At 43.1% G+C, this 16,663-nt stretch overlaps 1 protein-coding gene across 1 annotated transcript in view; it reads left to right on the forward strand.

Moving 5' to 3' along the window:
- LOC127581192 (rap1 GTPase-activating protein 2-like) overlaps nucleotides 1–16,663 on the forward strand; it is a 328,459-nt gene that overhangs the window by 27,496 nt on the left and 284,300 nt on the right.

Below are 16,663 nucleotides of genomic sequence, written 5' to 3' on the forward strand. Positions count from 1 at the left end.
GATGGCACAATGAATGTAAAGGAAGATGTATACTGATTTTATTTCTTGTATACATTTTTATGAATGAAGTATATTTTTGGAATAAGAAAAGCAAACATCACAAACAGGAATGAGGTGAACAATCTAGTTTTGGAACGAAGCAATTTAGAAAGAAGGCCATTTGGCCCATCATGTTCTTTGTTAGAGCTACCCAATTAATCCCCTAATCTTTCCCTCTTGCCCTGTAATTGTTTTTGCTAATTTTTTTTTCAATGCTCCTTTTATTCCGCTCCTTCCTGCCATTCGTGATCTAAACAACTCACCGTGCAAAACAAAACACTTTTCTTCTCACCTGGACCTGAAACGTTAACTGCTTCTCTTTCCACAGATGCTGCCTGACCTGCTGAGTGTTTTCCAGCATTTTCTGCTTTTACTTCTCACCTGTGGTCCTCCTGTCAATTGTCTTAAATGTGTGTCCTGCAGAAACGGTTTCTTCCCAATCATGCTTTAGAAACTATTCACGATTTTGAGCACCTCCACCCAAAAGTAACAGTTGAAATAAACTAATCACTTTTGTAATTTACCTCAACTCACTTACCATTTTTATCACAATGGTAACTACACTTCATTGTTGTAGAGCACTTTGAGATACCCTGAAAGGGATGTGAAAGGCGCTATAGAAATGCAAGTCTTTCTTTCAATGGGTTTTGCACTCTGGGTCTTAATCTTCAACCACCTCAGTTATTAAAAATATCAAGGAATATGAGTGAACAACGTTGATGGCAGGTGTATATTTACCCTTCCTAGCAGCAAGTTTATGTCCATTGGATACCAAGAGAAATTGCGTTTATATAGTCTATGTAATTATGTCTCAGAGCTTCATAGTCAATTAATTGTCTTTAAACTCTGCCACTATTACAATGCATGAAATCAATGCAAGCACAGCAAGATCCCACAGATGCAACAGGATGAATGAGCAGCAGATCTGTTTTTGTGAAGTAGGTCAAAGTAAAAAAATTGGCCAGGATTCTCGGAAAGGCTCTCTGCTCTTCTTTGGAATATTTTATACTCCTTTAAGAGAGCAGGCAGGACCTTGGTTTAATAACTCTTAAAAGATTTCAGCATTCCCTGAGTACCATGATGGACAGCCTATGTTACTTGCTGAGGGGTTGATCCCACAACCCCGTGATTCAGAGCAATGGATGCTGCCAACTGTGCCAAGGTGGACATGTTAATAAGAAAGCATCAAAGTCAATAGCAAAGTAATAGCGAGATAACATTAGAATGGATTCTCCCCGTATGCACAGGAACAGCAAGAAGAAACCTTTATCTCAGTACTGGCAGCACCCCATGTTAATTATCCATCCATATAGCTTATTCAGGCTCTTGATTCCAAATGCCAGCTATTCAACTCTTCTCCAATGGTTCATAGCTTTGGAAATCTAATTGCTTCTGCATTCACTGCCAACAATAGAGAATTTTATTCTTTTCAGGTCAAAGTGATCTGGGGCGTCAGTTGACTAAATGTGATTGGTCCCTGTAGAGAGGAGAGAGGAGAGGAGGCAAGGTCCAACAGGTTTTCATCAGACTGTCTCCCTCAGGTTTGCCAGGGACATAGGTTCTGCCAACAGCAACTGGGCGCCTCGCCATGAATCACAGCTGGTAAATTGAGTTCCGGGCAGAAAAACTAACGTCTGCACATCTCAGCCTTGTAATAATTGCTGACTTGAGAAATTAGGATTCATACCTGAAGCTAGGATGTAATTTCTCTAATAAGTATAATTAAGCCTTTCCATTGTCAGTTTTTAGATGAAAATAAAATGCCTGATAGTTTCAATTTATGCTTTTTGTTTATTTTCCAATGAAACACGTTTTTATTTTTCCTTGCAACTGTTAATTTATCCTTCCCACTGTGACCTGTCGTAAGTATGACAGGGAGTCTGATTCAGGTGCTCAATTATAACAAAGGCTCCACTTGGTCCCAAGGCCTGGCCTGTAAGCTTAAACAAACAACATGAAAAATGTTCTAAAGCTGTTTTAAAACTCATACTTCATCTGATAATATTAACTCTGTTTCTCTTTCCACAGATGGTACCTGACCTGCTGAGTGCTTCCAGCATTTTCTGTTTTTGTTTCAGATTTCGAGCATCTTTTTTTTCTTTTTAATCATGTGTCTACTTTAACGTCTTGACCATTATAGTAAATAGCCCCCTAGAATCAGTATGTTAGTTGCAATGTGAGTAACCTGGTCATTTGCACAATTGTTGCAGGCACCCTGTGGTAATTATGCTATTTTCGGATGAAGGGTATCAAACCAAAACATCGACTGTTCACTTCCCTCCACAGATGCTGCCTGACCCGCTGAGTTCCTCCAGCTTCTCCTTTGTTGTTCCAGATTCTAGCATCTGCAGCCTCTTGTGTCTCCGTAGTTCTATGGCATTCATTGGTTGCAGCAATGAATGGCGTAATTACGGATATTGCTCACTATATTCAATTAAAGGCAGCCTGGACCCCTTAAAGAGGAAGTGCATTCAGGCTGTGACAGGGAAGGACATCCTTGCTGATGTGGAGCTAATGTGATAAAGAGCACAGTGGTATAATGTCAGAGAGAGGGATCGTACAAATTTCAGAAACTGCACTGTGGAACTGGGTGGAGAAGGTGCAAACTGAGTGCTCCGTCCTCAGGGAACCAGGAGCTCCACCCCCCCACTCACCACCCACCCCCCACCCCCCCAACAGACTTACACTCTGAAGATAGTGGGTAATAAGATAAGATAAGACATCTTTATTAGTCACATGTACATCGAAACACACAGTGAAATGCATCCTTTTGCGTAGTGTTCTGGAGGCAGCCCGCAAGTGTCGCCACGCTTCTGGCGCCAACATAGCATGCCCACAACCTCCTAACCTGTACGTCTTTGGAATGTGGGAGGAAACCGGAGCACCCGGAGGAAGCCCACGCAGACACAGGGAGAACGTACAAACTCCTTACAGACAGCGGCCGGAATTGAACCGGGGTCACTGGCGCTGTAAATCGTTACGCTAACCGCTACACTAACTGTGGACAGTCAATACCAGTTAGATTCCCAAGGACCTGTTGCTTTACCTGTAAATGTTTGGAGATCTCACATGAGAGGTCAAATCACCTCTCTCAATGACTGCACTGCTAATCTGAGATGATGTGTAATGCCCCACACACCCATCTCTCACCCACTGACAATCTCAATCTATCAGGGCAGGCACCTGTGATCCGTTTGCCATATTGCATAGTCACACACTTAACATTGTTACAAGATGCATGACCACAGCCTAGATACACTACCAGCTGGTCAACCTAACAGACTGCATGACACCCTTGAATGAGTAAACGCCATGTTGCCAGAGGCCATGAAGGAACAGGAATAGCCTCACCTAACCTGATGGAGGAGACATTTCTCACTGATACTGAACCAGCCAATAAAAGGTCTATGGCAACACAAGAGATGACAGATGCTGGAATCTGGAGCAACAAATAACATGCTGGAAGAATTCAGTGGGTTGAACAGCATCCGTGGGGGAAAAGAAATTATTGATGTTTCCAGGTCAAGACCCTGCATCAGGACTCAGAGCGGAGGGGGAAGATAGCTGGTATAAAGAGGAGAAGGGGTGTGATGAGCCAGGGACCAGTAGGTGATTGGTGGACTGAAGATGGGTGAAGGATGATGGGCAGCTGGAGACAGGTAGGGGAGGGGAAGGGGTGGAGTTGGGAGACAGAGGCAGGTGGATGATGGGTGCAGGTAGACAAGGAGAAAAAAAGGCAGATGGTGCCAGATGGAGGTGGAGAGAGCTGGGAGGGTGATAAGCAGGAACACACAACCTACAAGTGCTGGAATCTGGTTAGTAAGAAAGGTGATAATGGGAACCATTAGGGGAGAGGTGTCAGACAGATGGAACCAGATGAGGGAGGAGGGGATTCAGTGGGTAAAATGTGGTGGGTAAAACAAAGTCTGTGGCCAATGGCGAGTCAGCATCCATATAATATGCTGTGTGGCAGCGTGGTATTTGTTGTATGTGTGTGTAAACTGTAACATTCAACAGATAGTTCTTGTTTCCCAGTGACCACCCATTAAAATCAAATGGAGCCCTTGAGGATTATGAAGAAGCTAGAAAAGAACTCAAGAAGGGAATTAGGAGAGCCAGGAGGGGCCATGACAAGTCCTTGGCAAGTAGGATTAAAGAGAATCCCAAGGCATTCTATACATACATCAGGAGCAAGAGGATGACTGGGGAGTGGGTAGGACAACTCAAGGATAAAGGCGGGGACGTGTGCTTGGAGACGGAGGATGTGGGAGATACCCTAAATGAGTACTTTGCGTCGGTATTTACCAAGGAGAAGGGCATGGAGGATAGGGAAATCAGTGTGGAGTGTGCTAATACAACAGGGCATTTTGAGATAAAGAAGGAGGTAGTGTTGGGTCTCTTAAAGAACATTAAGATTGATAAGTCCCCAGGGCCTGATGGGATATACCCCAGGTTATTGAGAGAGGCAAGAGATGAGTTTGCTGGGGCCTTGGCTAAGATCTTTATGTCCTCTCTGGCCACAGGTGAGGACCCGGAGGACTGGCGAGTAGCTAATGTTGTTCCTTTATTCAAGAAAGGAAATAGGGATAATCCTGGAAACTACAGACAGCGAGCCTCAAGTCAGTGGTAGGGAAGCTATTGGAGAGGATTCTTAGGGATAGGATCTATGAGCATTTGGAAAACCATGGCCTGATTAGGGACAGTCAGCATGGCTTTGTGAAGGGCAGGTCGTATCTTAAAAACTTGATTGAATTTTCAAAGAGGTGGCGGAGGTGAGAGTGATGAAGGTAGAGCTGTGGATGTTGTCTACATGGATCTCAGCAGGTCCTTTGTGGTAGGCTCATCCATAAGATTAAGATGCATGGGATCTACGGTGACTTGGCCGTTTGGACTCAGAATTGGCTTGCCCATAGAAGACAGAGAATAGTGATCGATGGGATTTATCCTGACTGGAGGTCCATGACTAGTGGTGTTCCACAGCAATCCATACTGGGACCTCTGTTGTTTGTGATATATATAAATGACCTGGATGAAAATTTACATGGGTGGGTTAGAAAGTTCGCAGATGATACAAAGATTGGTGGTGGTGTGGGTAGTGTGGGAGATTGCCAAGGGATACAGTGGGATATAGATCAGTTGCAGATGTGGGTGAAGAAATGGCAGATGGAGTTCAATCCAGCCAAATGTGAGGTGTTGCACTTTGGTATTGGTATTGGTATTGGTATTGGTTTATTATTGTCACTTGTACCAAGGTACAGTGAAAAGCTTGTCTTACAAACCAATCATACAGGTCAATTCATTACACAGTGCAGTTACATTGAGATGGTACAGTGTGCATTGAGGTAGCACAGGTAAAAACAATAACAGTACAGAGTAAATGTAAAGGGACAGTACACTGTTAATGGCAAGACCCTTAATAGTGTTTATGTACAGAGGGAGCTTGGGGTCCAAGTCCATAGCTCCCTCAAAATGGCTACACAGGTTGATAGGGTGGTAAAGGAGGTGTATGGTATGCTTGCCTTTATTAGTTGAGGTATTGAGTTTAAGAGTCGGGAAGTAATGTTGCAGCTTTATAAAACTCTAGAAAGGCCGCATCTGGAGTACTGCATTCAATTCTGGTTGCCACGTTATAGGAAGGATGTGGAGACTTTGACAAGGTTTACTAGGATGCTGCCTGGATTAGGGAGCATGTGCTACAAGGAGAGGTTGGACAAACTTGGGTTGTTTTCTCTGGAGCGGCAAAGGCTGAGGGGAGATGTGATAAAGGTTTATAAGATTATGAGAGGCATAGATAGGGTAAACAGCCAGTATCTTTTACCCATGGTCGAAATGCCTAATACCAGAGGGCATGAGTTTAAGGTGAGAGGGGGAAAGTTCAAAGGTGATGTGCGGGGCAAGTTTTTTACACAGAGAGCAGTGGGTACCTGGAATGTGCTGTCAGGGGTGGTAGTGGAGGCAAATATGACAGAGGCATTTAAGAGGCTCTTAGGTAGGCACATGAATGTGCAGAGAATGAAGGGATATGGATGCTGTGTTGCAAAAGGGATTAGTTTAGTTGGGCATTTATTTACTAGTTTAATTAGTTTGACACAACATCGTGGGCTGAATGGCCTGTTCCTGAGCTGGACTGGTCTATGTTCATTCGTAGCAGTTGTTTTTCAACTGATCTACAGATATGGTACAGCTATGCAATGAAACATAACCACATGGTACTTCCCCTAGCAGTTCCAGATACACACTGCATTTCGGTCTTGTAACAGTTCCATGATTCTATTCTTTAATTCTACTCTACATACATTAATGGACTGCATGTTGTGGGAATGATTTGAGAACAATTTGCTCCAACAATGTTCTTTCACTGGTCAATGGTGCTGAGTTGAAATCTTGTCCCAATCACTGCCCCCACCTCCCTCACCCCAGCTACACCAAACAGTGATCCATTAATCCACGTAACTTGATTCAGAGACGTGGTAACAATACAATGCATAATGCAGGAGCTAATTCAATTCCATGCCATTTTAATAGCGATTTAAAGCAGCTTAATGCTTCCAATGTAATATCAGCATGAGGAATTTGTAACGATCATGTTAGGTTTTCTGTCTGATATCATCACTGGTGATTCCTTTCACTTCAAGTTCAGTAACCAGTGTGATTTCCATGAAACCATCTCAATAAATAGAAATGACTGAAATAGTGCAAACAGGATTTCAATACATACATGTTGAAATAGTGTCTAAAAATATCGGTCAAAGTGATCCTCAACGTTCTCTTCTGCAGAAGACTAACAAAGTGACAAAACCTAGAATATTGAGAAAAAAGAAGAAAATGCTGGAAACACTCAAGTGGTCATGCAGCATCTGTGGAAAAAAACTAGAGTTAACACTTCAGGTCTGAGACACTTCGTCTGAAATGTTAACTCTGTTTTTCTTCCCACGGCTGAGTGTTTCCAGTGTTTTCTGTTTCATTTCAGATTTCCAGCATCTGCACTTTTTATATTTTCATAGAATATTAAGAATCAGGCCTGTTTCTGATTTGTTTTGGTTTTTCATTGTCTATTCTGGCTTATTCAGTTACCTGCAGTGGGAACAACACTTATCTATGCTGAATAGCCTGATCCATCAATTTCTATCAGTACTGAAATGGGTGAAGTACATTTAACTTGGTGCAGGGTAGCACAACAGATGAAAGAAGTCATTATTCTGAGGAACATTTTGAATGTAGTTTTCTACTGCCAAGGTAGATGGAGAACATGATTTTGACCCCTTTCAGTACATTGATTTGAAGGTGATCTCTACCATGGTTTACTGAGGGATTCTGAAGTGTTTTAATAGTCTGATTGCACAGCCAGAGATCTGTCTAGAGGAACATGGTGAGGGCAGGGGTAGGGGAGATGCCCACTGAAGTTTTTTTCTCCCCTTTCCTATTGCTGCCTGTTTTTGACTTCAAGTACAGAGAGTTTCTCCTCAAGGTGGACCCTGTAACAGATGTAGATAATGTAATATTGTGGGGATTCTAGGCCTGTGGATTAGGAGGTACTTTAAAAAAAAAATTTTACTTAAGTTCACACAGTGGTGCAGTTAGAAGAGCCACTACCTCACAGCTCCAGTGACAAGGGTTCAATCCTGACATCAGGTGCTGTCAGTGTAAAATTTGCACATTCTGACTGCATGAGTTTCCTTCGGGTGCTCTGGTTTCCTCCCACAGCCCAAAGACATGCAGGTAGGCAGATTAATTGGCAGCTGTAAATCGCTCCTCGAATTGGTGAGTGGTAGAACCTGTGGGCTATTGATGGGGATGTAGGGAGAATATAAAAAAAGGGGATTAGTTTAGAATTGGTTGGATAATGGGCACAGATTGGTGGGCTGAAGGGCTTGTTTCTGTACTGTATGATAATTTCTTAATTTTTAATTTATTTGAGCAATAAATTCAATTTGGTTTGTTGCTAAATGTCTCTGCATATGGGACATTTAAAAACTGTTATGTTCACTTACAAAACCAACACAAGGTGAAGCTCTGCCCTTCCCTTTGCGTTCTATCAGAGGGTATTCTGGTGGAGGAACCTCTGTACCAGAATGCCCGAGACCTACTGGCTGCTGAGACATCATTGGCTGATGCAACGGTGCAGAGGTCAGCAGGATTGCTCCCTGAAGTCAATGCAAGGGAGCATGAGGGGAGCAAGGACCCTGGGTAGCAAGTCCTGGCAGCAGATCGAGCACGATCCAGCTCAGAGGATTGTGAAGCTTGGTAGTTCTTCCTCCAGATAAACAAATTCATTAAACAGCTTTGCTTACAACATAGCTAGCTGTGTTTTCCAAGAATAAATAATTAAACCTTCCACTAATAGGCTTTTCAATGTCAGTACATTAATAGGATAGCTTGAGCATATAATTGTGTTGGCAAACATTTGAAAATGGTCATTGGAAGAGCATATGCTTAAATTAAATAACTATTTCTTGCTGGAATTGTCCTGGGCTTTGCTGAGACCACACCTGGAGATCCATGTGTAATTGTGGTCTCCACAGCTAAGGCTTGGAGTCAGTAGGGACTGATTACTGTGACGAGGGGTTTGCCTTGTGAGGACAGATTCAGTAAGTCACGTCCATGATCAAATAGTGCAGAACTCTACTGATAGTCCAGTAACATACCCACTCAGGCCAATACATGACAGGCACATCCCTCCCCACCATCGGTAGTATCTACAGGAGGTGCTGCCTCAAGAAGGCAACATCTATCATCAAAGGTCCCCACCATCCAGACCCTGCCATCTTCTCGCAGCTACCATCGGGCAGGAGGTACAGAAGCCTGAAGTCCCACACCACCAGGTTCAAGAACAGCTACTTCCCTTCAACCATATGGTTCTTGAACCAACCGGCACAACCCTAATCACCACAACACTATGACCATTTCGATCACTTTGTACTAAAATGGACATTGTGGGTTTTTTTTGTTCTAATTGTGTTCTTCCTTGTAAAAATTGTGTATAATTTATGTTTAATTTATGTTTTTCTGGTGAATGCTGCTTATATGATGCTATGTGCCTGTGATGCTGCTGCAAGTAAGTTTTTCATTGCACCTGTGCATACATGTACTTGTGCATATGACAATAAACTCGACTTTGACTTTGTGCTATTGTACCAGTCATTGCTGGACAGTTGATCTTAATCCTTAGCAGAAGCAGGGAAATTCTTGTGTTCCATTTGATCAATAAGAACTAAAGTAATCCAGGGAGCTATTTTAGTCTCTGCGATCTTCAGCTCACACCTGCTATGGCTAACTTTAATTCAAGGTTCATCATGTGCTTTAGGGGCAGAGTACATTGGCTGGCCAGCCATTCTTCCTGCTACCATGACCAAAGTCTTTTGTCCCAGGGTACTGTCACATGCTGTGGGGCCTTAGGCAGGGGGAGGTGAATGATTTTGGGAGCAGCGCAGGTCACTGTCTTTATTTTATGTGGCCCGGTAGAAACATTCCCATTTTCTCCACCCTGAAGAAGTAAATGTTAAAACACTTGGAGCACAGTGGCACAGCTCGTCGAGCTGCTGCCTCACAGTTCCAGCGACCTTGGTTCAATCCTGACCTCGGGTGCTATCTGTGTGGTACTTGTATGTTCCCCATCCAACTGTGTGTGTTTGCATTGCTGTGAAATTCCGAAATGGGAACAGGATAAACCTGACATACTGAATGAACCTATCAGTGTGCAAGTGATGAAAGAATCCTTCACCACTTTATCAATAACAACTAAAGAAGCTTTTATTGATCCACAAAGGCCAAGGACTTAAGGGACAAATAATGCATAATTGTAGAAAATAAGTGGAGATTAATTAATAAATCACAATATTTTCAAAACATTTTAGTCACATTTGTTTAGCTGTTCCTGGATCACACCTTCTGTCTCAGAGGCAGAGTCCTTCTGGTCTCATATTGATGAAAAATTCACTCCAGATTCTCGCTCCAGGCAGCACAGTGGCGCAGCTAGTGGAGCCACTGCTTCACAGTGCTAGAGACCCAGGTTCAATCCTGACCTAGGGTACTGTCTACGTGGTGTTTGCACGTTCTCCCTGTGACTGCATGAGTTTCCTCTGGGTGCTCAGGTTTCCTCCCACATCCTAATGACATGCAGATTGGTAGGTTAATTGGCCAATGTAGATTGACCCTAGTTTGTAGGTGAGTGGTAAAATCTGGTGGGTGTTGATGGGAACGTGGGGAAAACATAATGGGATTTGTGTAGGATTGGTGTAAATGGGTGGTTGTTGGACGGTGCAGACTTGATGGGCTGAAGGGCCTGTTTCTGTGTTGTATCTCTTCAAATCAATTGAGTGGTAGGTCTGTTGCAGTCTTTTTAGCGACATCATGGACACCACTAAATCAACTTCGAGATACGTAGAAAAGAGAACTGATAATAAATGGTGAGATAACTCCTCTGGGACAAGCCAAGTGTGCATGGAAACAGTTAGTGGTGATGATGGGAGGGAGGGAATTGGTTATCTCTATCTTCCGCCCATCATCCCAGGTTGGATGGAAGCAGAACCAGAAAGGCTGGGATAAGTTCCTTGTCTTTTGTTTATTTCTATCTTTCCTTTTCTCTTCGTTATTTATTTTCCATCAGTTTATCCCTCTTTCCCTGCCTCTGTCTTGGTACCCTCACCTGTCTCTTTGTGTTACTTTTACTCGGGGTATCCATTTGCTTCCCCTTGCTGAGATGAATTCATTCCAACTGGTACAGTGGAGCACAGACTGCTGATCCAGCAACATGAGTTCAAATCCTGCCATGGACGCTGGGGATTTCAAATTCAAGTAATAAATCTGGAATGAAAAGCTGCTGACAACGAAACTTGCTGAATGTTATAAAAATCCATCCGGTTCAATATTTTCAGTTGTAATCCCCAAAGATGTGGGTTCGTTGGCCACTGTAAATTACCTGTAAAGTGTGGGAAGTTTGACAGAATTGTGGGGGTGGGATTTGATGGGAATGTGGAGAGAATAAAATGGGATGTATAAGTGGGTGATTGATGGTTAATGTGTGGACTCTGTGGGCCAAAGGGCCGTGTGACTCTATCTATGACTGTACTTACCTATCTAGTCCAGAATCAGCACTGTGATTGATCCTGGACTGCATAAGCCTGGCAAGTCTTTCAGTTCAAGCAGCATTAACTGCTCAAATTCTGTAAAATAAACATTGGAAATGGCTGGTCATAGAGTTGTATGACCGCACAGAAACGGGCCCTTCAGTCCACCACGTCCATACTGACCTTTTTGCCCATCTATACTAATCCCATTTACCCTCATTAGGGCCAGATCCTTCTATGCCTTGCCTACTTAAGTGTCTGTACAAATAATACATGGTAGGAAAGGTTCAGAGGGATGTGGGTTGGACGCGGGCAAGTGGGATTAGATGGGTATCTAGTTCGGTGTGGACCAGTTGGGCTGAAAGGGCCGTTTCCATGCTCTATGACTCCTAAACGTGGTAATTGTATCTGATTTAACCACCTCCTCTGGCAGCATGATCCAGGTATCAAGCACTCTCTGTGTAAAGCCATGCTGTTTACCCCATTCTGTTTCCGGCCAAATCCCTGCACCAGAAACAGTCCCATCCCACACAGAACAGACGCTTGTCACAATGATGCTAAAATACAGGTCTGTCCTTTCAGATTTGCAGCCAGTTCTTAACAGAATCGCCTTTAACCACAGGCTGCCTTAATGCATCAGAGCAGCTTCACTTCCCGCTATATTTTCTGAGAGTGGTTCCACCAGCCTTAATTGCACCTGACAGGAGCATCATGGTTTTCTTAAGGCAGTTGCCTGACATCTTGCTCTGTTTTTGATTGGTTAAAGAATCCCCATCAAATCATTGAAAAGGATTTTGGAGCCTGACAGCTGTTTTATAACTTGTTTTTGTTCTATCCTGTTCCCGATATTAATAAGTACTAAATTGGGCAGCATCTGGGTTAAAGCGCGCCAATCACAAATTCAGATCAGGCACTTCCAGTTAGGATCCCAGCTTATGTGCTTGAGCTTTTCCCAGCATTGTGTTGAAGGCCAGTCAGAGTGGGCTCGCATCTGGAACTTGTTGTCTTTCTTGCTAATTAAAGGGACACGCTGCCGATATCAGGAGACCTGACCAGGTAGTAGCTTCCAAAGTCCACAGAGTGTGCTTAAGCTAACAGCTGCCGAGATACTCGTTCTGCAGGTGCCTCAGTGGTGACACCACTGGCACTGCTCTTACAGGAGGTGCTGTTATTTGGTGAGCAGGCAGAGTTTTCATTCCCTCAATGTACAGGTCTTGGGAACATAAGAAGAATTCTCCCAGGATAATGCCATGTTTCTGGGAAGCATGGATGACTCCTGAGGGAATCCACCCTGCCAGACCTTTCCAGTGTCCAGAGGTGCCCTGCGGTAACAAGGCTATGACTACTTCTGTTGCTCCTCACAACAGTACATTCTCCAACTACATCAGCTAAGCACAGACACAACAGCCATGCAAGTGCCAGGGTAAATGCCTGTGTTTGCTTCAAGTTGAGATTCTGTAGGCTACGTCTTGAAACTTGTGCAGGTACAATAACAACATTTAGAGGGCACTTGAACAGGTATATAGATAGGAAAGGTTTAGAGGGATACGGGCTAAATGGGAATAGCTTAGCTGGGCATCTTGGTCTGCATGGATCAGTTGGGCCGAAGGGCCTGTTTCCATGCTGTATTGCTCTATGACTCTATCTGTCCATAACACCCTGCAGAACTCACTTTGGAGAAGGATATGGTGAATTCAGTAGACCTTTTCAAAATTATGAAGGCTTTTTGAATAAATTGGACCAGGGAACCTGTTTCCAACAACAGTGAGGCTGTTCACCAGAAGATTGAGATTTCAGGTGATTAGTGAATGAACCAATGGTGTGAAGAGGAAAGAGCAAACTGTTGTAATCTGTAAAGCAGTTTCTGAGAGAATCTTGGTAGCAAATTCAGATGAAAGGAATAGGATAAATACTCAAAGGGAGAAAAATTGCTGGACAGTGTGGAAGGGGCAGAGTAGTGAGATTATGTGGGCTCCATCAAAGAACTGATAAATTGGTTTATTATTGTCACATGTACCGAGGTACAGTGAAAAACTTTGTTTTGCATGCCATCCATACAGATCATTTCATCACATCAGTACATTGAGGTAGCACAAGGGAAAAGCAATAACAGAATGCAGAATATGGTGCTACAGTTACAGAGAAAGTGCAGTGCGGGCAGACAATAAGGTACAAGGCCATGACGAGGTAGATTGTGAGGTCAAGAGTCCATCTTATTGTACAAGGGGACCATTCAATAGTCTTATAACAGCGGGATAAAAGCTGTCCTTGAGCTTGGTGGTATGTGTTTTCAGGCCTTTGTATCTTCTGCCTGATGGAAGGGGTGAGAAGAGAGAATGTTCGTGGTGGGTGGGGTCTTTGATTATGTTGGCTGCTTTTCCGAGGCAGCGAGAAGTGTAGACGGAGTCCATGGAGGGGAGGCTGGTTTCCATGATGTGCTGAGCTGTGCCCACAACTCTCTCCAGTTTCTTGCAGTCTCGGGCAGAGCAGTTGCTATACTAAGCTGTGATGCATCCAGATAGGATGCTTTCTCTGGTGCATCTGTAAAAATTGGTGAGGGTCAGTGGGGACCAGCATGATGGGCTGAATGGTCTCCTTCTGTGCTGTACTGTTATATGATTCTACGATGCCGTGACTAATGGGTTTGTAGTCATGGAGAAATATTGGAGAATTTTGTTTTTAATTCACGGCGAAAATGTTATAATGAGTTGATTTGTAGATTAATTATACCAGTTGACAGAATAAGAATTCACATTTACGATAACGAAAGAGATCACTGAAGAAAATCTTGTTAAATTGGAGAATTTGGATTACATATTCAGCTCTTTGTGTTTTTATACGTTAACTGTTATAGTAATCCCAATCTCTTTATATCATGTGTATAATTACTATTGTTATGTATATTAATTTGAAATTAATAAAAAGATTGAAAAAGAAAAGAAATTGGAGAATTTTCTGTCACAGGCCATTGTTGAATCAAGGCACAAAAATCCTTTCAGAACTGCTTGTTCCTTGAAAAATATTAATGAATCTAGTAAGTGGAAAATATGTTGATGTTATGATGAATTGATGGCATGAATATACTGCTTGTGCCATAAATCTGTGCACAATTTAATAAATTTTATTTGCTTCATTCATTTATTACTGGGTTTCTTCATAAAGTAGCCTTTTGTTTCTCCAAGGCAACTGAGATCAGACAGGAGTGAAACATTCTCATTGCTGCCTCACACTCACACTCCCTCTCTTTAACTGAGCAGATTGAAAGTGACAGTTGCAAAGGACTCTGCTATGCATCAGCTCCTGGCTGACATGTCTGGCTTAGATGGAGAACTTCCAAGATTCCCAGCAGGAAGTTCTGACCTTGAGGAGTTCCGTGAGACAGAAGGCAGCAGTGCAACTGATTGGACAGATGGCCCGAGGCGCAAAATGAATTCTTTCAGCTGTAAAGATCAGTGTAAGCGGTGGGGTCAAGGTGTGAGAATCGTTCTGGATGAGAGAGAAATTCAAACGGGGAATGTGTCCAATTATTCACTCACTAAACAAATGGGTTTTAAGGACTATTGATACAGTTTCCATTGATAAGCTTGCAAACTTGAGACTGGATAAAATTGAGTTTTGGACGAATAAAATAAGAACAACAGACAAGCAAATCTCCCAAGTAAGGACATGATGACCATCTGGTTTGGCAATACGCAATGCATGGAAGCAGCTTGTTTTGATAAATGCACTTTGGCAAGAAGGCACTGTGTTGGGTGATGGGCTCTTTGGCAGGAGGGGATCCACTTGGGGGTGGGGGGCATTCTTCAGTGCAGGGAGGGGTGGTGTTGGGCTGTGTGGTGGAGTGGGCTGTGGAATTTAATAAATCAGATGGCACCTGCAGATCTGTAGCCAAGTGCAGGGAAGAGAATGTGAGAGTAAACTGGTTTTCCCGTATGTTGATGACACAGCAGTGCTGTATTGCATTTAGATGGCGCTGCGGTTCAGTAGATACAACTCTTGCCTCTGTTGTGGCAATTGTGTGTAAGGGTTGTGAGTTCAGGTACCACTCCAGAGACGTAAGCATGAAAATCTCCGCTGTCTTCTGAATGACTCGTTACACCGAGGCCCCATCTACTCTCTCAGGTGGATCTAGAATGATTCCACAGCGCCACTTTGAAAAAGAGCAAAGGAGCTCTCCCCGTGCCTTGGTGCCAGTAGTTATCCCTCACTCAAAATAACTAAAGCAGATTATCTGGTCATTGTGACATTGTGGTTTATCACACAGCACAGAATCAGGCCCTGCGTTCCATGTCCATGTTCAAGTACCCATCTATAATGATCCCATTGACCAACACTATGGTCTGTAGCCTTCTCTGCCTTGGTGATTCATGTGCTCGTCTAGATACTTTCTTAAATATTGCGAGAGTACCTGCCTCTACCACACCCTCAGGCAGTGAGTTCTAGATTCCAAGCACCTTCTGGGTGACAAATCCCTTCGAAGTCTCTGACCTTAAAATTCTGCCCTCTAGTTTTAGACACCTCTCCTACTATCTACTTTATCCACACACTTAACACGCCATCCTTCAGCCTCCTCCGTTCTAATGAAAACAAACCCAGCCTGTTTGAGCTCTCTTCATGACTGAAACACTCCATCCAAGGCAACATCTTGGTGAACCTCCTCTGTGGAAACTGCTGTGTGCAAATTGGCTGCCATTTTAAACAGTGGATAAAGGTACATCAATGGTTATAAACTAACTTAGGGTATCCTGAAAGGGATATGAAAACAGTATAGAAATGTGGGTCCATTTCTTTTAAATTGCAGGCTAGATCTTGTAACCAGCTTTACACAACTGCACCTTGAACAATGATAAATATTTTACAAATAAAGATCCTCATTGCCTTGATTCGGAACACACCCTTTTCTAAATATGATATTAAGTGACCAAATTCAATGCAACCTCCATGAGCAGATTGGTACTGTGTAGATCGAGGACATTATTTATGTTTTTGAAGAAATCAGCTGCGAACATTAGTTTTGCTTTGGTCAATTAACTGATCTCATCATTTGACCAAACTTTCATCACTTTATGTATGTTGACCAAAATTAGTCGGCATTAGATGCTTCATCCCAGCCCATAATATACTAAATGTGCATCGCAGGATATATAAGGTAAACCAAAAGGGATTAATTCAGTTTTCTCTTGGGAGGCCACTGATTCCTAATCAGGGTCAACGACTCACTTGGGTGGGGCAAAGTCACAGGGAACACATGACACTTTAATAATATTGAGGTAACTCAGTCGGAAAATTCAGAAAAAAAAATAAATATTCAGCTCACAAGCTGCCGCAGGGGAATCCTGGGGAAGCTCAAACTCCTTGAAAGGAACAGCTTGTGATGTCATTAGATAGAAAGTTCTGGAAAACAATGAAGAATATGGTGTTGCCTTCTGTTTTTCTTTTTACAACCTCGATGCACCTACGTATGGCTTAACCTGACTGGATGGCACGCAACCAAAAGCTTTTCACTGTATCTCAGTACATGCGACAGTAATAAACCAACACCAATACCAAACACTCAG

The sequence above is a fragment of the Pristis pectinata genome, chromosome 21, assembly GCF_009764475.1.
Source record: "Pristis pectinata isolate sPriPec2 chromosome 21, sPriPec2.1.pri, whole genome shotgun sequence".
Classification (NCBI taxonomy): Eukaryota; Metazoa; Chordata; class Chondrichthyes; order Rhinopristiformes; family Pristidae; genus Pristis; species Pristis pectinata.